Below are 23,907 nucleotides of genomic sequence, written 5' to 3'. Positions count from 1 at the left end.
CCTTGTCATCACAAGGCTCCATGACCCTTGTCATCACAATGCTCCAAGATCCATGTAATCACAATGCTCCATGCCCTTGTCATCACAAAGCTCCATGACGCATGTCATCAGAATGTTCCATGGTCTTCTCCTCACAATGCTCCATGCCCTTGTCATCACAATGCTCGAAGACTCCAGTAATCACAATGTTCCATTCCCTTTTTCATCAGAATGCTCCATTAGATTTGTCATCACAAGTCTCCATGGTCATCTCCTCACAATGCTCCAAGACCTTGTCATCACCATGCTCCATTCCCTTGTCATCACAATGCTCCATGACCCCTGTCATCACAATACTCCATGAACATTTTCAGCCCAATTCTCTATGACCTTCTCATCACAATGCTCCATGACCAATATCATCACAATGCTCCATGACCACTGTCATCACAACACTCCATGACACCTGACAACACAATGATCCGGGACTCTTGTCATCACAATGCTCCAAGACCCCTGTAATCACAATGCTCCATGACCCCTGTCATCACAATACTCCATGAACATTTTCAGCCCAATTCTCTATGACCTTCTCATCACAATGCTCCATGACCAATATCATCACAATGCTCCATGACCACTGTCATCACAACACTCCATGACACCTGACAACACAATGATCCGGGACTCTTGTCATCACAATGCTCCAAGACCCCTGTAATAACAATGCTCCATGACCCCTGTCATCAAAATACTCCATGAACATTTTCAGCCCAATTCTCTATGACCTTCTCATCACAATGCTCCATGACCAATATCATCACAATGCTACATGACCCCTGTCATCACAATACTCCATGAACATTTTCAGCCCAATGCTCCATGACCCTTGTCATCACAATGATCCATGCCCATGTTTTCCCAATGTTCCATGACCCATGTATTCACAATGCTCCATGACGCTTGTCATCACAGTGTTCCATGACACCTGTCATCACAATGCTCCATGCCTTTGTCAGCAAAATGCTACATGACCTTGTCATTACAATGCTCTATGCACTTGTCATCACAATACTCCATTTCCATTGTCATCACAATCCTCCATGAACTTTGTGATCACATTGCTTCATGCCCTTGTCATCACAATGCTCCATGCTCCTTGAAATCAAAATGATCCATGACCTCTGTCATCACAATGCTCCAAACCCTTGTGATCACAGTGTTCCATAACACTTGTCCTCACAACGCTCCATGATGCCTGTCATCACAATAATCCATGCACTTTTCATCACAATGCTCCATGACCTTTGTCATCACAATTCTCAATACACTTGTCATCACAATGCTCCCTGACACTTGTCGTCAGAATGCTCCTTGAACCCTGTCACGAAAAGGCTCCATGCCTTTTTCATCACAAAGCCCCATGCCCTTTTCATCCCAATGCTCCATGCCATTGTCATCAAAATACTCCACAAGCTTGTCATCAGAATGCTCCATGAACCTTGTCATCACAATTCTCCATGCACTTGTCAGCACAATGCTCCCTGACACTTGTCATCACAATGCTCCAAGCCACTGTCATCACAATGCTCCATTACCTTTGTGATCAGAATCCTCAATGGAAGTTTGCATCACAATGCTCCATGTCATTGTCATCACAATGGGCCATTACATATGTCATCACAATGCTCCCTGACACCTCTCTTTACAATACTGCATTACCTGGTCATCACAATGCTCCCTGCCGTTCTAATCACAATGTACCACACCCTTGTCATCAAAATGCTCCATGACCTTTGTCATCACAAAGCTCCATGACCCTTGGCATCACAATGCTCCATGTCATTGTCATCACAATGCTCCATGAACCCTCTCATCACATTGCTCCATGCCCTTGTCATCACAAAGCTCCATGGCACTTGTCATCACAATGCTCGATGCCCTTCTCATCACAATGCTCCATGCCCTTGTCATTACAATCCTCCATGACCCATGTATCACAGTGTACCGTGCCCTTGTCATCACAATGCGCCATGCCCACTCTCATCACAATAATCCATGAAATATTTCAGACCAATGCTCAATGCACTTCTCATCACAATGCTCCATTACCTCTGTCATAACAAGCTCCATGACCCCTGCCATCACAATGTTCCACGGCCTTGTCATCACAAGGCTCCAGGACCATTGTCAGCACAATGCTCCAAGACCCATATAATCACAATGCTCCATGCCCTTGTCATCACAAAGCTCCATGACGCATGTCATCACAATGTTCCATGGCCTTCGCCTCACAATGCTCCATGCCCTTGTCATCACAATGCTTCAAGACCCCCGTAATCACAATGCTCCATGCCCCTTTTCATAAGAATGCTCCATTAGACTTGTCATCACAAGTCTCCATGGTCATCTCCTCACAATGCTCCAAGACCTTGTCATCCACATGCTCCATTCCCTTGTCATCACAATGCTCCATGACCCCTGTCATCACAATACTCCATGCACATTTTTAGCCCAATGCTCCATGACCCTTGTCATCACAATGATCCATGCCCTTGTCATCACAATGCTCCATGCACTTGTCAGCACAATGCTCCCTGATCCTTGTCATCACAATGCTCCATACCATTGTCACCACAATGCTCCATTACCTTTGTCATCAGAATCCTCCATGACACTTGGCATCACAATGCTCCATGCCATTGTCATCACAATGCTCCATGACCCCTGTCATCACAATGCTCCGTGACTACAGTCATCACAATGCTTCATAACGTTTGTCATCACAACAATCCATGCCCGCGTCATCACAAGGCTCTGTGACCTTTGTAACCACAATGCTCCATGAACTTTTCATCACAATGCTCCGTGACCCTTGTCATCACAATGCTCCATGCCTTTGTCAGAACAATGCTCCATGACCCTTGTCATCAAATTGTGCCATGCGCTTTTCACCACAATGATCCACATCCTTGTCATCGCTATGCTCCATAAACCTTGTAATCACAATGCTCCATGCACTTCTCATCCAAATACTCTCTCACATGAGATATCACAATGTTCCATCACTAGTCATCACATTCCTCCCTCACCCCTGTTATCACAATGTTCCATGACCCCTGTCATCACAATGCTACATCCCCTTATCAGCACAATGTTCCATGACCCCTGACATCACAGTGTTCCATAACCCTTTTCATCAAAATGCTCCATGACCCTTTTCATCCCAAAGCTCCATGACCCCTGGCATCACAATGTTTTATAACCCCTGGCATCAAAATGTTCCATTACACTTTTCATCAAATTGCTGCATGACCCTGTCATCAAAATGCTCCCTTCCCTTCTCATCACAATGCACCACACACTTGTCATCAAAATGCTCCATGACCTTTGTCATCACAAAGCTCCATGACCCTTGGCATCACAATGCTCCATGTCATTGTCATCACAATGCTCCATGAACCCTCTCATCACATTGCTCCATGTCCTTGTCATCACAAAGCTCCATGACACTTGTCATCACAATGCTCGATGCCATTCTCATCACAATGCTCCATGACCTTGTCATTACAATCCTCCATGACCCATGTATCACAGTGTACCGTGCCCTTGTCATGACAAACCGCCATGCCCACTCTCATCACAGTAATCCATGAACCATTTCAGATCAATGCTCAATGCCCTTCTCATCACAATGCTCTGTTACCTCTGTCGTAACAATGCTCCATGACACCTGCCATCATAATATTCCACGGCCTTGTCATCACAAGGCTCCATGACCCTTGTCATCACAATGCTCCAAGATCCATGTAATCACAATGCTCCATGCCCTTTTCATCACAAAGCTCCATGACGCATGTCATCAGAATGTTCCAAGGTCTTCTCCTCACAATGCTCCATGCCCTTGTCATCACAATGCTCGAAGACTCCAGTAATCACAATGTTCCATTCCCTTTTTCATCAGAATGCTCCATTAGATTTGTCATCACAAGTCTCCATGGTCATCTCCTCACAATGCTCCAAGACCTTGTCATCACCATGCTCCATTCCCTTGTCATCACAATGCTCCATGACCCCTGTCATCACAATACTCCATGAACATTTTCAGCCCAATTCTCTATGACCTTCTCATCACAATGCTCCATGACCAATATCATCACAATGCTCCATGACCACTGTCATCACAACACTCCATGACACCTGACACCACAATGATCCGGGACTCTTGTCATCACAATGCTCCAAGACCCCTGTAATCACAATGCTCCATGACCCCTGTCATCACAATACTCCATGAACATTTTCAGCCCAATTCTCCATGACACTTGTCATCACAATGATCCATGCCCATGTTATCCCAATGTTCCATGACCCATGTATTCACAATGCTCCATGACGCTTGTCATCACAGTGCTCTATGACACCTGTCATCACAATGCTCCATGCCTTTGTCAGCAAAATGCTACATGACCTTGTCATTACAATGCTCTATGCACTTGTCATCACAATACTCCATTTCCATTGTCATCACAATCCTCTATGAACTTTGGGATCACATTGCTTCATGCCCTTGTCATCACAATGCTCCATGCTCCTTGAAATCAAAATGATCCATGACCTCTGTCATCACAATGCTCCAAACCCTTGTGATCACAATGTTCCATAACACTTGTCCTCACAACACTCCATGATGCCTGTCACCACAATAATCCATGCCCTTTTCATCACAATGCTCCATGACCTTTGTCATCACAATTCTCAATACACTTGTCATCACAATGCTCCCTGACACTTGTCGTCAGAATGCTCCTTGAACCCTGTCACGAAAAGGCTCCATGCCTTTTTCATCACAAAGCCCCATGCCCTTTTCATCCCAATGCTCCATGCCATTGTCATCAAAATACTCCACAAGCTTGTCATCAGAATGCTCCATGACCCTTGTCATCACAATTCTCCATGCACTTGTCAGCACAATGCTCCCTGACACTTGTCATCACAATGCTCCAAGCCATTGTCATCACAATGCTCCATTACCTTTGTGATCAGAATCCTCAATGGAAGTTTGCATCACAATGCTCCATGCCATTGTCATCACAATGGGCCATTACATATGTCATCACAATGCTCCCTGACACCTCCGTTTACAATACTGCATTACCTGGTCATCACAATGCTCCCTGCCATTCTCATCACAATGCACCACACACTTGTCATCAAAATGCTCCATGACCTTTGTCATCACAAAGCTCCATGACCCTTGGCATCACATTGCTCCATGCCCTTGTCATCACAAAGCTCCATGGCACTTGTCATCACAATGCTCGATGCCCTTCTCATCACAATGCTCCATGCCCTTGTCATTACAATCCTCCATGACCCATGTATCACAGTGTACCATGCCCTTGTCATCACAATGCGCCATGCCCACTCTCATCACAATAATCCATGAAATATTTCAGACCAATGCTCAATGCACTTCTCATCACAATGCTCCATTACCTCTGTCATAACAAGCTCCATGACCCCTGCCATCACAATGTTCCACGGCCTTGTCATCACAAGGCTCCAGCACCCTTGTCAGCACAATGCTCCAAGACCCATGTAATCACAATGCTCCATGCCCTTGTCATCACAAAGCTCCATGACGCATGTCATCACAATGTTCCATGGCCTTCGCCTCACAATGCTCCATGCCCTTGTCATCACAATGCTTCAAGACCCCCGTAATCACAATGCTCCATGCCCCTTTTCATAAGAATGCTCCATTAGACTTGTCATCACAAGTCTCCATGGTCATCTCATCACAATGCTCCAAGACCTTGTCATCAACATGCTCCATTCCCTTGTCATCACAATGCTCCATGAACCCTGTCATCACAATACTCCATGCACATTTTTAGCCCAATGCTCCATGACCGTTGTCATCACAATGATCCATGCCCTTGTCCTCACAATGCTCCATGCACTTGTCAGCACAATGCTCCCTGATCCTTGTCATCACAATGCTCCAAACCATTGTCACCACAATGCTCCATTAACTTTGTCATCAGAATCCTCCATGACACTTGGCATCACAATGCTCCATGCCATTGTCATCACAATGCTCCATGACCCCTGTCATCACAATACTCCATGAACATTTTCAGCCCAATGCTCCATGACCCTTGTCATCACAATGATCCATGCCCATGTTATCCCAATGTTCCATGACCCATGTATTCACAATGCTCCATGACGCTTGTCATCACAGTGCTCCATGACACCTGTCATCACAATGCTCCATGCCTTTGTCAGCAAAATGCTACATGACCTTGTCATTACAATGCTCTGTGCACTTGTCATCACAATACTCCATTTCCATTGTCATCACAATCCTCCATGAACTTTGGGATCACATTGCTTCATGCCCTTGTCATCACAATGCTCCATGCTCCTTGAAATCAAAATGATCCATGACCTCTGTCATCACAATGCTCCAAACCCTTGTGATCACAATGTTCCATAACACTTGTCCTCACAACGCTCCATGATGCCTGTCATCACAATAATCCATGCCCTTTTCATCACAATGCTCCATGACCTTTGTCATCACAATTCTCAATACACTTGTCATCACAATGCTCCCTGACACTTGTCGTCAGAATGCTCCTTGAACCCTGTCACGAAAAGGCTCCATGCCTTTTTCATCACAAAGCCCCATGCCCTTTTCATCCCAATGCTCCATGCCATTGTCATCAAAATACTCCACAAGCTTGTCATCAGAATGCTCCATGACCCTTGTCATCACAATTCTCCATGCACTTGTCAGCACAATGCTCCATGACACTTGTCATCACAATGCTCCAAGCCATTGTCATCACAATGCTCCATTACCTTTGTGATCAGAATCCTCAATGGAAGTTTGCATCACAATGCTCCATGCCATTGTCATCACAATGGGCCATTACATATGTCATCACAATGCTCCCTGACACCTCTCTTTACAATACTGCATTACCTGGTCATCACAATGCTCCCTGCCGTTCTCATCACAATGCACCACACCCTTGTCATCAAAATGCTCCATGACCTTTGTCATCACAAAGCTCCATGACCCTTGGCATCACAATGCTCCATGTCATTGTCATCACAATGCTCCATGAACCCTCTCATCACATTGCTCCATGCCCTTGTCATCACAAAGCTCCATGGCACTTGTCATCACAATGCTCGATGCCCTTCTCATCACAATGCTCCATGCCCTTGTCATTACAATCCTCCATGACCCATGTATCACAGTGTACCGTGCCCTTGTCATCACAATGCGCCATGCCCACTCTCATCACAATAATCCATGAAATATTTCAGACCAATGCTCAATGCACTTCTCATCACAATGCTCCATTACCTCTGTCATAACAAGCTCCATGACCCCTGCCATCACAATGTTCCACGGCCTTGTCATCACAAGTCTCAAGGACCCTTGTCAGCACAATGCTCCAAGACCCATGTAATCACAATGCTCCATGCCCTTGTCATCACAAAGCTCCATGACGCATGTCATCACAATGTTCCATGGCCTTCGCCTCACAATGCTCCATGCCCTTGTCATCACAATGCTTCAAGACCCCCGTAATCACAATGCTCCATGCCCCTTTTCATAAGAATGCTCCATTAGACTTGTCATCACAAGTCTCCATGGTCATCTCCTCACAATGCTCCAAGACCTTGTCATCAACATGCTCCATTCCCTTGTCATCACAATGCTCCATGACCCCTGTCATCACAATACTCCATGCACATTTTTAGCCCAATGCTCCATGACCCTTGTCATCACAATGATCCATGCCCTTGTCATCACAATGCTCCATGCACTTGTCAGCACAATGCTCCCTGATCCTTGTCATCACAATGCTCCATACCATTGTCACCACAATGCTCCATTACCTTTGTCATCAGAATCCTCCATGACACTTGGCATCACAATGCTCCATGCCATTGTCATCACAATGCTCCATGACCCCTGTCATCACAATGCTCCGTGACTACAGTCATCACAATGCTTCATAACGTTTGTCATCACAACAATCCATGCCCGCGTCATCACAAGGCTCTGTGACCTTTGTAACCACAATGCTCCATGAAATTTTCATCACAATGCTCCGTGACCCTTGTCATCACAATGCTCCATGCCTTTGTCAGAACAATGCTCCATGACCCTTGTCATCAAATTGTGCCATGCGCTTTTCACCACAATGATCCACAACCTTGTCATCGCTATGCTCCATAAACCTTGTAATCACAATGCTCCATGCACTTCTCATCCAAATACTCTCTCACATGAGATATCACAATGTTCCATCACTAGTCATCACAATCCTCCCTCACCACTGTTATCACAATGTTCCATGACCCCTGTCATCACAATGCTACATCCCCTTATCAGCACAATGTTCCATGACCCCTGACATCACAATGTTCCATAACCCCTGTCATCAAAATGCTCCATGACCCTTTTCATCCCAAAGCTCCATGACCCCTGGCATCACAATGTTCTATAACCCCTGGCATCAAAATGTTCCATTACACTTTTCATCAAATTGCTGCATGACCCTGTCCTCAAAATGCTCCCTGCCCTTCTCATCACAATGCACCACACACTTGTCATCAAAATGCTCCATGACATTTGTCATCACAAAGCTCCATGACCCTTGGCATCACAATGCTCCATGTCATTGTCATCACAATGCTCCATGAACCCTCTCATCACATTGCTCCATGTCCTTGTCATCACAAAGCTCCATGACACTTGTCTTCACAATGCTCGATGCCATTCTCATCACAATGCTCCATGACCTTGTCATTACAATCCTCCATGACCCATGTATCACAGTGTACCGTGCCCTTGTCATGACAAACCGCCATGCCCACTCTCATCACAGTAATCCATGAAACATTTCAGATCAATGCTCAATGCCCTTCTCATCACAATGCTCCGTTACCTCTGTCGTAACAATGCTCCATGACACCTGCCATCATAATATTCCACGGCCTTGTCATCACAAGGCTCCATGACCCTTGTCATCACAATGCTCCAAGATCCATGTAATCACAATGCTCCATGCACTTGTCATCACAAAGCTCCATGACGCATGTCATCAGAATGTTCCATGGTCTTCTCCTCACAATGCTCCATGCCCTTGTCATCACAATGCTCGAAGACTCCAGTAATCACAATGATCCATTCCCTTTTTCATCAGAATGCTCCATTAGATTTGTCATCACAAGTCTCCATGGTCATCTCCTCACAATGCTCCAAGACCTTGTCATCACCATGCTCCATTCCCTTGTCATCACAATGCTCCATGACCCCTGTCATCACAATACTCCATGAACATTTTCAGCCCAATTCTCTATGACCTTCTCATCACAATGCTCCATGACCAATATCATCACAATGCTCCATGACCACTGTCATCACAACACTCCATGACACCTGACAACACAATGATCCGGGACTCTTGTCATCACAATGCTCCAAGACCCCTGTAATCACAATGCTCCATGACCCCTGTCATCACAATACTCCATGAACATTTTCAGCCCAATGCTCCATGACCCTTGTCATCACAATGATCCATGCCCATGTTATCCCAATGTTCCATGACCCATGTATTCACAATGCTCCATGACGCTTGTCATCACAGTGCTCCATGACACCTGTCATCACAATGCTCCATGCCTTTGTCAGCAAAATGCTACATGACCTTGTCATTACAATGCTCTATGCACTTGTCATCACAATAATCCATTTCCATTGTCCTCACAATCCTCCATGAACTTTGGGATCACATTGTTTCATGCCCTTGTCATCACAATGCTCCATGCTCCTTGAAATCAAAATGATCCATGACCTCTGTCATCACAATGCTCCAAACCCTTGTGAACACAATGTTCCATAACACTTGTCCTCACAACGCTACATGATGCCTGTCATCACAATAATCCATGCACTTTTCATCACAATGCTCCATGACCTTTGTCATCACAATTCTCAATACACTTGTCATCACAATGCTCCCTGACACTTGTCGTCAGAATGCTCCTTGAACCCTGTCACGAAAAGGCTCCATGCCTTTTTCATCACAAAGCCCCATGCCCTTTTCATCCCAATGCTCCATGCCATTGTCATCAAAATACTCCACAAGCTTGTCATCAGAATGCTCCATGACCCTTGTCATCACAATTCTCCATGCACTTGTCAGCACAATGCTCCCTGACACTTGTCATCACAATGCTCCAAGCCATTGTCATCACAATGCTCCATTACCTTTGTGATCAGAATCCTCAAATGAAGTTTGCATCACAATGCTCCATGTCATTGTCATCACAATGGGCCATTACATATGTCATCACAATGCTCCCTGACACCTCCGTTTACAATACTGCATTACCTGGTCATCACAATGCTCCCTGCCGTTCTCATCACAATGCACCACACACTTGTCATCAAAATGCTCCATGACCTTTGTCATCACAAAGCTCCATGACCCTTGGCATCACATTGCTCCATGCCCTTGTCATCACAAAGCTCCATGGCACTTGTCATCACAATGCTCGATGCCCTTCTCATCACAATGCTCCATGCCCTTGTCATTACAATCCTCCATGACCCATGTATCACAGTGTACCATGCCCTTGTCATCACAATGCGCCATGCCCACTCTCATCACAATAATCCATGAAATATTTCAGACCAATGCTCAATGCACTTCTCATCACAATGCTCCATTACCTCTGGCATAACAAGCTCCATGACCCCTGCCATCACAATGTTCCACGGCCTTGTCATCACAAGGCTCCAGCACCCTTGTCAGCACAATGCTCCAAGACCCATGTAATCACAATGCTCCATGCCCTTGTCATCACAAAGCTCCATGACGCATGTCATCACAATGTTCCATGGCCTTCGCCTCACAATGCTCCATGCCCTTGTCATCACAATGCTTCAAGACCCCCGTAATCACAATGCTCCATGCCCCTTTTCATAAGAATGCTCCATTAGACTTGTCATCACAAGTCTCCATGGTCATCTCATCACAATGCTCCAAGACCTTGTCATCAACATGCTCCATTCCCTTGTCATCACAATGCTCCATGAACCCTGTCATCACAATACTCCATGCACATTTTTAGCCCAATGCTCCATGACCCTTGTCATCACAATGATCCATGCCCTTGTCATCACAATGCTCCATGCACTTGTCAGCACAATGCTCCCTGATCCTTGTCATCACAATGCTCCATACCATTGTCACCACAATGCTCCATTACCTTTGTCATCAGAATCCTCCATGACACTTGGCATCACAATGCTCCATGCCATTGTCATCACAATGCTCCATGACCCCTGTCATCACAATACTCCATGAACATTTTCAGCCCAATGCTCCATGACCCTTGTCATCACAATGATCCATGCCCATGTTATCCCAATGTTCCATGACCCATGTATTCACAATGCTCCATGACGCTTGTCATCACAGTGCTCCATGACACCTGTCATCACAATGCTCCATGCCTTTGTCAGCAAAATGCTACATGACCTTGTCATTACAATGCTCTGTGCACTTGTCATCACAATACTCCATTTCCATTGTCATCACAATCCTCCATGAACTTTGGTATCACATTGCTTCATGCCCTTGTCATCACAATGCTCCATGCTCCTTGAAATCAAAATGATCCATGACCTCTGTCATCACAATGCTCCAAACCCTTGTGATCACAATGTTCCATAACACTTGTCCTCACAACGCTCCATGATGCCTGTCATCACAATAATCCATGCCCTTTTCATCACAATGCTCCATGACCTTTGTCATCACAATTCTCAATACACTTGTCATCACAATGCTCCCTGACACTTGTCGTCAGAATGCTCCTTGAACCCTGTCACGAAAAGGCTCCATGCCTTTTTCATCACAAAGCCCCATGCCATTTTCATCCCAATGCTCCATGCCATTGTCATCAAAATACTCCACAAGCTTGTCATCAGAATGCTCCATGACCCTTGTCATCACAATTCTCCATGCACTTGTCAGCACAATGCTCCATGACACTTGTCATCACAATGCTCCAAGCCATTGTCATCACAATGCTCCATTACCTTTGTGATCAAAATCCTCAATGGAAGTTTGCATCACAATGCTCCATGCCATTGTCATCACAATGGGCCATTACATATGTCATCACAATGCTCCCTGACACCTCTCTTTACAATACTGCATTACCTGGTCATCACAATGCTCCCTGCCGTTCTCATCACAATGCACCACACCCTTGTCATCAAAATGCTCCATGACCTTTGTCATCACAAAGCTCCATGACCCTTGGCATCACAATGCTCCATGTCATTGTCATCACAATGCTCCATGAACCCTCTCATCACATTGCTCCATGCCCTTGTCATCACAAAGCTCCATGGCACTTGTCATCACAATGCTCGATGCCCTTCTCATCACAATGCTCCATGCCCTTGTCATTACAATCCTCCATGACCCATGTATCACAGTGTACCGTGCCCTTGTCATCACAATGCGCCATGCCAACTCTCATCACAATAATCCATGAAATATTTCAGACCAATGCTCAATGCACTTCTCATCACAATGCTCCATTACCTCTGTCATAACAAGCTCCATGACCCCTGCCATCACAATGTTCCACGGCCTTGTCATCACAAGTCTCAAGGACCCTTGTCAGCACAATGCTCCAAGACCCATGTAATCACAATGCTCCATGCCCTTGTCATCACAAAGCTCCATGACGCATGTCATCACAATGTTCCATGGCCTTCGCCTCACAATGCTCCATGCCCTTGTCATCACAATGCTTCAAGACCCCCGTAATCACAATGCTCCATGCCCCTTTTCATAAGAATGCTCCATTAGACTTGTCATCACAAGTCTCCATGGTCATCTCCTCACAATGCTCCAAGACCTTGTCATCAACATGCTCCATTCCCTTGTCATCACAATGCTCCATGACCCCTGTCATCACAATACTCCATGCACATTTTTAGCCCAATGCTCCATGACCCTTGTCATCACAATGATCCATGCCCTTGTCATCACAATGCTCCATGCACTTGTCAGCACAATGCTCCCTGATCCTTGTCATCACAATGCTCCATACCATTGTCACCACAATGCTCCATTACCTTTGTCATCAGAATCCTCCATGACACTTGGCATCACAATGCTCCATGCCATTGTCATCACAATGCTCCATGACCCCTGTCATCACAATGCTCCGTGACTACAGTCATCACAATGCTTCATAACGTTTGTCATCACAACAATCCATGCCCGCATCATCACAAGGCTCTGTGACCTTTGTAACCACAATGCTCCATGAACTTTTCATCACAATGCTCCGTGACCCTTGTCATCACAATGCTCCATGCCTTTGTCAGAACAATGCTCCATGACCCGTGTCATCAAATTGTGCCATGCGCTTTTCACCACAATGATCCACATCCTTGTCATCGCTATGCTCCATAAACCTTGTAATCACAATGCTCCATGCACTTCTCATCCAAATACTCTCTCACATGAGATATCACAATGTTCCATCACTAGTCATCACATTCCTCCCTCACCCCTGTTATCACAATGTTCCATGACCCCTGTCATCACAATGCTACATCCCCTTATCAGCACAATGTTCCATGACCCCTGACATCACAGTGTTCCATAACCCTTTTCAACAAAATGCTCCATGACCCTTTTCATCCCAAAGCTCCATGACCCCTGGCATCACAATGTTCTATAACCCCTGGCATCAAAATGTTCCATTACACTTTTCATCAAATTGCTGCATGACCCTGTCATCAAAATGCTCCCTACCCTTCTCATCACAATGCACCACACACTTGTCATCAAAATGCTCCATGACCTTTGTCATCACAAAGCTCCATGACCCTTGGCATCACAATGCTCCATGTCATTGTCATCACAATGCTCCATGAACCCTCTCATCACATTGCTCCATGTCCTTGTCATCACAAAGCTCCATGACACTTGTCATCACAATGCTCGATGCCATTCTCATCACAATGCTCCATGACCTTGTCATTACAATCCTCCATGACCCATGTATCACAGTGTACCGTGCCCTTGTCATGACAAACCGCCATGCCCACTCTCATCACAGTAATCCATGAACCATTTCAGATCAATGCTCAATGCCCTTCTCATCACAATGCTCTGTTACCTCTGTCGTAACAATGCTCCATGACACCTGCCATCATAATATTCCACGGCCTTGTCATCACAAGGCTCCATGACCCTTGTCATCACAATGCTCCAAGATCCATGTAATCACAATGCTCCATGCCCTTGTCATCACAAAGCTCCATGACGCATGTCATCAGAATGTTCCATGGTCTTCTCCTCACAATGCTCCATGCCCTTGTCATCACAATGCTCGAAGACTCCAGTAATCACAATGTTCCATTCCCTTTTTCATCAGAATGCTCCATTAGATTTGTCATCACAAGTCTCCATGGTCATCTCCTCACAATGCTCCAAGACCTTGTCATCACCATGCTCCATTCCCTTGTCATCACAATGCTCCATGACCCCTGTCATCACAATACTCCATGAACATTTTCAGCCCAATTCTCTATGACCTTCTCATCACAATGCTCCATGACCAATATCATCACAATGCTCCATGACCACTGTCATCACAACACTCCATGACACCTGACACCACAATGATCCGGGACTCTTGTCATCACAATGCTCCAAGACCCCTGTAATCACAATGCTCCATGACCCCTGTCATCACAATACTCCATGAACATTTTCAGCCCAATGCTCCATGACCCTTGTCATCACAATGATCCATGCCCATGTTATCCCAATGTTCCATGACCCATGTATTCACAATGCTCCATGACGCTTGTCATCACAGTGCTCTATGACACCTGTCATCACAATGCTCCATGCCTTTGTCAGCAAAATGCTACATGACCTTGTCATTACAATGCTCTATGCACTTGTCATCACAATACTCCATTTCCATTGTCATCACAATCCTCTATGAACTTTGGGATTACATTGCTTCATGCCCTTGTCATCACAATGCTCCATGCTCCTTGAAATCAAAATGATCCATGACCTCTGTCATCACAATGCTCCAAACCCTTGTGATCACAATGTTCCATAACACTTGTCCTCACAACGCTCCATGATGCCTGTCACCACAATAATCCATGCCCTTTTCATCACAATGCTCCATGACCTTTGTCATCACAATTCTCAATACACTTGTCATCACAATGCTCCCTGACACTTGTCGTCAGAATGCTCCTTGAACCCTGTCACGAAAAGGCTCCATGCCTTTTTCATCACAAAGCCCCATGCCCTTTTCATCCCAATGCTCCATGCCATTGTCATCAAAATACTCCACAAGCTTGTCATCAGAATGCTCCATGACCCTTGTCATCACAATTCTCCATGCACTTGTCAGCACAATGCTCCCTGACACTTGTCATCACAATGCTCCAAGCCATTGTCATCACAATGCTCCATTACCTTTGTGATCAGAATCCTCAATGGAAGTTTGCATCACAATGCTCCATGCCATTGTCATCACAATGGGCCATTACATATGTCATCACAATGCTCCCTGACACCTCCCTTTACAATACTGCATTACCTGGTCATCACAATTCTCCCTGCCATTCTCCTCACAATGCACCACACACTTGTCATCAAAATGCTCCATGACCTTTGTCATCACAAAGCTCCATGACCCTTGGCATCACATTGCTCCATGCCCTTGTCATCACAAAGCTCCATGGCACTTGTCATCACAATGCTCCATGCCCTTGTCATTACAATCCTCCATGACCCATGTATCACAGTGTACCATGCCCTTGTCATCACAATGCGCCATGCCCACTCTCATCACAATAATCCATGAAATATTTCAGACCAATGCTCAATGCACTTCTCATCACAATGCTCCATTACCTCTGGCATAACAAGCTCCATGACCCCTGCCATCACAATGTTCCACGGCCTTGTCATCACAAGGCTCCAGCACCCTTGTCAGCACAATGCTCCAAGACCCATGTAATCACAATGCTCCATGCCCTTGTCATCACAAAGCTCCATGACGCATGTCATCACAATGTTCCATGGCCTTCGCCTCACAATGCTCCATGCCCTTGTCATCACAATGCTTCAAGACCCCCGTAATCACAATGCTCCATGCCCCTTTTCATAAGAATGCTCCATTAGACTTGTCATCACAAGTCTCCATGGTCATCTCATCACAATGCTCCAAGACCTTGTCATCAACATGCTCCATTCCCTTGTCATCACAATGCTCCATGAACCCTGTCATCACAATACTCCATGCACATTTTTAGCCCAATGCTCCATGACCCTTGTCATCACAATGATCCATGCCCTTGTCCTCACAATGCTCAATGCACTTGTCAGCACAATGCTCCCTGATCCTTGTCATCACAATGCTCCAAACCATTGTCACCACAATGCTCCAATACCTTTGTCATCAGAATCCTCCATGACACTTGGCATCACAATGCTCCATGCCATTGTCATCACAATGCTCCATGACCCCTGTCATCACAATACTCCATGAACATTTTCAGCCCAATGCTCCATGACCCTTGTCATCACAATGATCCATGCCCATGTTATCCCAATGTTCCATGACCCATGTATTCACAATGCTCCATGACGCTTGTCATCACAGTGCTCCATGACACCTGTCATCACAATGCTCCATGCCTTTGTCAGCAAAATGCTACATGACCTTGTCATTACAATGCTCTGTGCACTTGTCATCACAATACTCCATTTCCATTGTCATCACAATCCTCCATGAACTTTGGGATCACATTGCTTCATGCCCTTGTCATCACAATGCTCCATGCTCCTTGAAATCAAAATGATCCATGACCTCTGTCATCACAATGCTCCAAACCCTTGTGATCACAATGTTCCATAACACTTGTCCTCACAACGCTCCATGATGCCTGTCATCACAATAATCCATGCCCTTTTCATCACAATGCTCCATGACCTTTGTCATCACAATTCTCAATACACTTGTCATCACAATGCTCCCTGACACTTGTCGTCAGAATGCTCCTTGAACCCTGTCACGAAAAGGCTCCATGCCTTTTTCATCACAAAGCCCCATGCCCTTTTCATCCCAATGCTCCATGCCATTGTCATCAAAATACTCCACAAGCTTGTCATCAGAATGCTCCATGACCCTTGTCATCACAATTCTCCATGCACTTGTCAGCACAATGCTCCCTGACACTTGTCATCACAATGCTCCAAGCCATTGTCATCACAATGCTCCATTACCTTTGTGATCAAAATCCTCAATGGAAGTTTGCATCACAATGCTCCATGCCATTGTCATCACAATGGGCCATTACATATGTCATCACAATGCTCCCTGACACCTCTCTTTACAATACTGCATTACCTGGTCATCACAATGCTCCCTGCCGTTCTCATCACAATGCACCACACCCTTGTCATCAAAATGCTCCATGACCTTTGTCATCACAAAGCTCCATGACCCTTGGCATCACAATGCTCCATGTCATTGTCATCACAATGCTCCATGAACCCTCTCATCACATTTCTCCATGCCCTTGTCATCACAAAGCTCCATGGCACTTGTCATCACAATGCTCGATGCCCTTCTCATCACAATGCTCCATGCCCTTGTCATTACAATCCTCCATGACCCATGTATCACAGTGTACCGTGCCCTTGTCATCACAATGCGCCATGCCCACTCTCATCACAATAATCCATGAAATATTTCAGACCAATGCTCAATGCACTTCTCATCACAATGCTCCATTACCTCTGTCATAACAAGCTCCATGACCCCTGCCATCACAATGTTCCACGGCCTTGTCATCACAAGTCTCAAGGACCCTTGTCAGCACAATGCTCCAAGACCCATGTGATCACAATGCTCCATGCCCTTGTCATCACAAAGCTCCATGACGCATGTCATCACAATGTTCCATGGCCTTCGCCTCACAATGCTCCATGCCCTTGTCATCACAATGCTTCAAGACCCCCGTAATCACAATGCTCCATGCCCCTTTTCATAAGAATGCTCCATTAGACTTGTCATCACAAGTCTCCATGGTCATCTCCTCACAATGCTCCAAGACCTTGTCATCAACATGCTCCATTCCCTTGTCATCACAATGCTCCATGACCCCTGTCATCACAATACTCCATGCACATTTTTAGCCCAATGCTCCATGACCCTTGTCATCACAATGATCCATGCCCTTGTCATCACAATGCTCCATGCACTTGTCAGCACAATGCTCCCTGATCCTTGTCATCACAATGCTCCATACCATTGTCACCACAATGCTCCATTACCTTTGTCATCAGAATCCTCCATGACACTTGGCATCACAATGCTCCATGCCATTGTCATCACAATGCTCCATGACCCCTGTCATCACAATGCTCCGTGACTACAGTCATCACAATGCTTCATAACGTTTGTCATCACAACAATCCATGCCCGCGTCATCACAAGGCTCTGTGACCTTTGTAACCACAATGCTCCATGAACATTTCATCACAATCCTCCGTGACCCTTGTCATCACAATGCTCCATGCCTTTGTCAGAACAATGCTCCATGACCCGTGTCATCAAATTGTGCCATGCGCTTTTCACCACAATGATCCACATCCTTGTCATCGCTATGCTCCATAAACCTTGTAATCACAATGCTCCATGCACTTCTCATCCAAATACTCTCTCACATGAGATATCACAATGTTCCATCACTAGTCATCACATTCCTCCCTCACCCCTGTTATCACAATGTTCCATGACCCCTGTCATCACAATGCTACATCCCCTTATCAGCACAATGTTCCATGACCCCTGACATCACAGTGTTCCATAACCCTTTTCAACAAAATGCTCCATGACCCTTTTCATCCCAAAGCTCCATGACCCCTGGCATCACAATGTTCTATAACCCCTGGCATCAAAATGTTCCATTACACTTTTCATCAAATTGCTGCATGACTCTGTCATCAAAATGCTCCCTACCCTTCTCATCACAATGCACCACACACTTGTCATCAAAATGCTCCATGACCTTTGTCATCACAAAGCTCCATGACCCTTGGCATCACAATGCTCCATGTCATTGTCATCACAATGCTCCATGAACCCTCTCATCACATTGCTCCATGTCCTTGTCATCACAAAGCTCCATGACACTTGTCATCACAATGCTCGATGCCATTCTCATCACAATGCTCCATGACCTTGTCATTACAATCCTCCATGACCCATGTATCACAGTGTACCGTGCCCTTGTCATGACAAACCGCCATGCCCACTCTCATCACAGTAATCCATGAACCATTTCAGATCAATGCTCAATGCCCTTCTCATCACAATGCTCTGTTACCTCTGTCGTAACAATGCTCCATGACACCTGCCATCATAATATTCCACGGCCTTGTCATCACAAGGCTCCATGACCCTTGTCATCACAATGCTCCAAGATCCATGTAATCACAATGCTCCATGCCCTTGTCATCACAAAGCTCCATGACGCATGTCATCAGAATGTTCCATGGTCTTCTCCTCACAATGCTCCATGCCCTTGTCATCACAATGCTCGAAGACTCCAGTAATCACAATGTTCCATTCCCTTTTTCATCAGAATGCTCCATTAGATTTGTCATCACAAGTCTCCATGGTCATCTCCTCACAATGCTCCAAGACCTTGTCATCACCATGCTCCATTCCCTTGTCATCACAATGCTCCATGACCCCTGTCATCACAATACTCCATGAACATTTTCAGCCCAATTCTCTATGACCTTCTCATCACAATGCTCCATGACCAATATCATCACAATGCTCCATGACCACTGTCATCACAACACTCCATGACACCTGACACCACAATGATCCGGGACTCTTGTCATCACAATGCTCCAAGACCCCTGTAATCACAATGCTCCATGACCCCTGTCATCACAATACTCCATGAACATTTTCAGCCCAATGCTCCATGACCCTTGTCATCACAATGATCCATGCCCATGTTATCCCAATGTTCCATGACCCATGTATTCACAATGCTCCATGACGCTTGTCATCACAGTGCTCTATGACACCTGTCATCACAATGCTCCATGCCTTTGTCAGCAAAATGCTACATGACCTTGTCATTACAATGCTCTATGCACTTGTCATCACAATACTCCATTTCCATTGTCATCACAATCCTCTATGAACTTTGGGATTACATTGCTTCATGCCCTTGTCATCACAATGCTCCATGCTCCTTGAAATCAAAATGATCCATGACCTCTGTCATCACAATGCTCCAAACCCTTGTGATCACAATGTTCCATAACACTTGTCCTCACAACGCTCCATGATGCCTGTCACCACAATAATCCATGCCCTTTTCATCACAATGCTCCATGACCTTTGTCATCACAATTCTCAATACACTTGTCATCACAATGCTCCCTGACACTTGTCGTCAGAATGCTCCTTGAACCCTGTCACGAAAAGGCTCCATGCCTTTTTCATCACAAAGCCCCATGCCCTTTTCATCCCAATGCTCCATGCCATTGTCATCAAAATACTCCACAAGCTTGTCATCAGAATGCTCCATGACCCTTGTCATCACAATTCTCCATGCACTTGTCAGCACAATGCTCCCTGACACTTGTCATCACAATGCTCCAAGCCATTGTCATCACAATGCTCCATTACCTTTGTGATCAGATTCCTCAATGGAAGTTTGCATCACAATGCTCCATGCCATTGTCATCACAATGGGCCATTACATATGTCATCACAATGCTCCCTGACACCTCCCTTTACAATACTGCATTACCTGGTCATCACAATGCTCCCTGCCATTCTCATCACAATGCACCACACACTTGTCATCAAAATGCTCCATGACCTTTGTCATCACAAAGCTCCATGACCCTTGGCATCACATTGCTCCATGCCCTTGTCATCACAAAGCTCCATGGCACTTGTCATCACAATGCTCGATGCCCTTCTCATCACAATGCTCCATGCCCTTGTCATTACAATCCTCCATGACCCATGTATCACAATGTACCATGCCCTTGTCATCACAATGCGCCATGCCCACTCTCATCACAATAATCCATGAAATATTTCAGACCAATGCTCAATGCACTTCTCATCACAATGCTCCATTACCTCTGTCATAACAAGCTCCATGACCCCTGCCATCACAATGTTCCACGGCCTTGTCATCACAAGGCTCCAGCACCCTTGTCAGCACAATGCTCCAAGACCCATGTAATCACAATGCTCCATGCCCTTGTCATCACAAAGCTCCATGACGCATGTCATCACAATGTTCCATGGCCTTCGCCTCACAATGCTCCATGCCCTTGTCATCACAATGCTTCAAGACCCCCGTAATCACAATGCTCCATGCCCCTTTTCATAAGAATGCTCCATTAGACTTGTCATCACAAGTATCCATGGTCATCTCATCACAATGCTCCAAGACCTTGTCATCAACATGCTCCATTCCCTTGTCATCACAATGCTCCATGACCCCTGTCATCACAATACTCCATGCACATTTTTAGCCCAATGCTCCATGACCCTTGTCATCACAATGATCCATGCCCTTGTCCTCACAATGCTCCATGCACTTGTCAGCACAATGCTCCCTGATCCTTGTCATCACAATGCTCCAAACCATTGTCACCACAATGCTCCATTACCTTTGTCATCAGAATCCTCCATGACACTTGGCATCACAATGCTCCATGCCATTGTCATCACAATGCTCCATGACCCCTGTCATCACAATGCTCCGTGATTACAGTCATCACAATGCTTCATAACGTTTGTCATCACAACAATCCATGCCCGCGTCATCACAAGGCTCTGTGACCTTTGTAACCACAATGCTCCGTGACCCTTGTCATCACAATGCTCCATGCCTTCGTCAGAACAATGCTCCATGACCCTTGTCATCAAATTGTGCCATGCGCTTTTCACCACAATGATCCACAACCTTGTCATCGCTATGCTCCATAAACCTTGTAATCACAATGCTCCATGCACTTCTCATCCAAATACTCTCTCACATGAGATATCACAATGTTCCATCACTAGTCATCACAATCCTCCCTCACCCCTGTTATCACAATGTTCCATGACCCCTGTCATCACAATGCTACATCCCCTTATCAGCACAATGTTCCATGACCCCTGACATCACAATGTTCCATAAACCCTGTCATCAAAATGCTCCATGACCCTTTTCATCCCAAAGCTCCATGACCACTGGCATCACAATGTTCTATAACCCCTGGCATCAAAATGTTCCATTACACTTTTCATCAAATTGCTGCATGACCCTGTCCTCAAAATGCTCCCTGCCCTTCTCGTCACAATGCACCACACACTTGTCATCAAATTCTCCATGACATTTGTCATCACAAAGCTCCATGACCCTTGGCATCACAATGCTCCATGTCATTGTCATCACAATGCTCCATGAACCCTCTCATCACATTGCTCCATGTCCTTGTCATCACAAAGCTCCATGACACTTGTCATCACAGTGCTCGATGCCATTCTCATCACAATGCTCCATGACCTTGTCATTACAATCCTCCATGACCCATGTATCACAGTGTACCGTGCCCTTGTCATGACAAACCGCCATGCCCACTCTCATCACAGTAATCCATGAAACATTTCAGATCAATGCTCAATGCCCTTCTCATCACAATGCTCCGTTACCTCTGTCGTAACAGTGCTCCATGACACCTGCCATCATAATATTCCACGGCCTTGTCATCACAAGGCTCCATGACCCTTGTCATCACAATGCTCCAAGATCCATGTAATCACAATGCTCCATGCCTTTGTCATCACAAAGCTCCATGACGCATGTCATCAGAATGTTCCATGGTCTTCTCCTCACAATGCTCCATGCCCTTGTCATCACAATGCTTGAAGACTCCAGTAATCACAATGTTCCATTCCCTTTTTCATCAGAATGCTCCATTAGATTTGTCATCACAAGTCTCCATGGTCATCTCCTCACAATGCTCCAAGACCTTGTCATCACCATGCTCCATTCCCTTGTCATCACAATGCTCCATGACCCCTGTCATCACAATACTCCATGAACATTTTCAGCCCAATTCTCTATGACCTTCTCATCACAATGCTCCATGACCAATATCATCACAATGCTCCATGACCACTGTCATCACAACACTCCATGACACCTGACAACACAATGATCCGGGACTCTTGTCATCACAATGCTCCAAGACCCCTGTAATCACAATGCTCCATGACCCCTGTCATCACAATACTCCATGAACATTTTCAGCCCAATGCTCCATGACCCTTGTCATCACAATGATCCATGCCCATGTTATCCCAATGTTCCATGTCCCATGTATTCACAATGCTCCATGACGCTTGTCATCACAGTGCTCCATGACACCTGTCATCACAATGCTCCATGCCTTTGTCAGCAAAATGCTACATTACCTTGTCATTACAATGCTCTATGCACTTGTCATCACAATACTCCATTTCCATTGTCATCACAATCCTCCATGAACTTTGGGTTCACATTGCTTCATGCCCTTGTCATCACAATGCTCCATGCTCCTTGAAATCAAAATGATCCATGACCTCTGTCATCACAATGCTCCAAACCCTTGTGATCACAATGTTCCATAACACTTGTCCTCACAACGCTCCATGATGCCTGTCATCACAATAATCCATGCCCTTTTCATCACAATGCTCCATGACCTTTGTCATCACAATTCTCAATAC

This window comes from Mesoplodon densirostris, unplaced genomic scaffold, assembly GCF_025265405.1.
Source record: "Mesoplodon densirostris isolate mMesDen1 unplaced genomic scaffold, mMesDen1 primary haplotype scaffold_35, whole genome shotgun sequence".
NCBI classification, from domain to species: Eukaryota; Metazoa; Chordata; class Mammalia; order Artiodactyla; family Ziphiidae; genus Mesoplodon; species Mesoplodon densirostris.
This window is presented reverse-complemented; position numbering follows the sequence as displayed.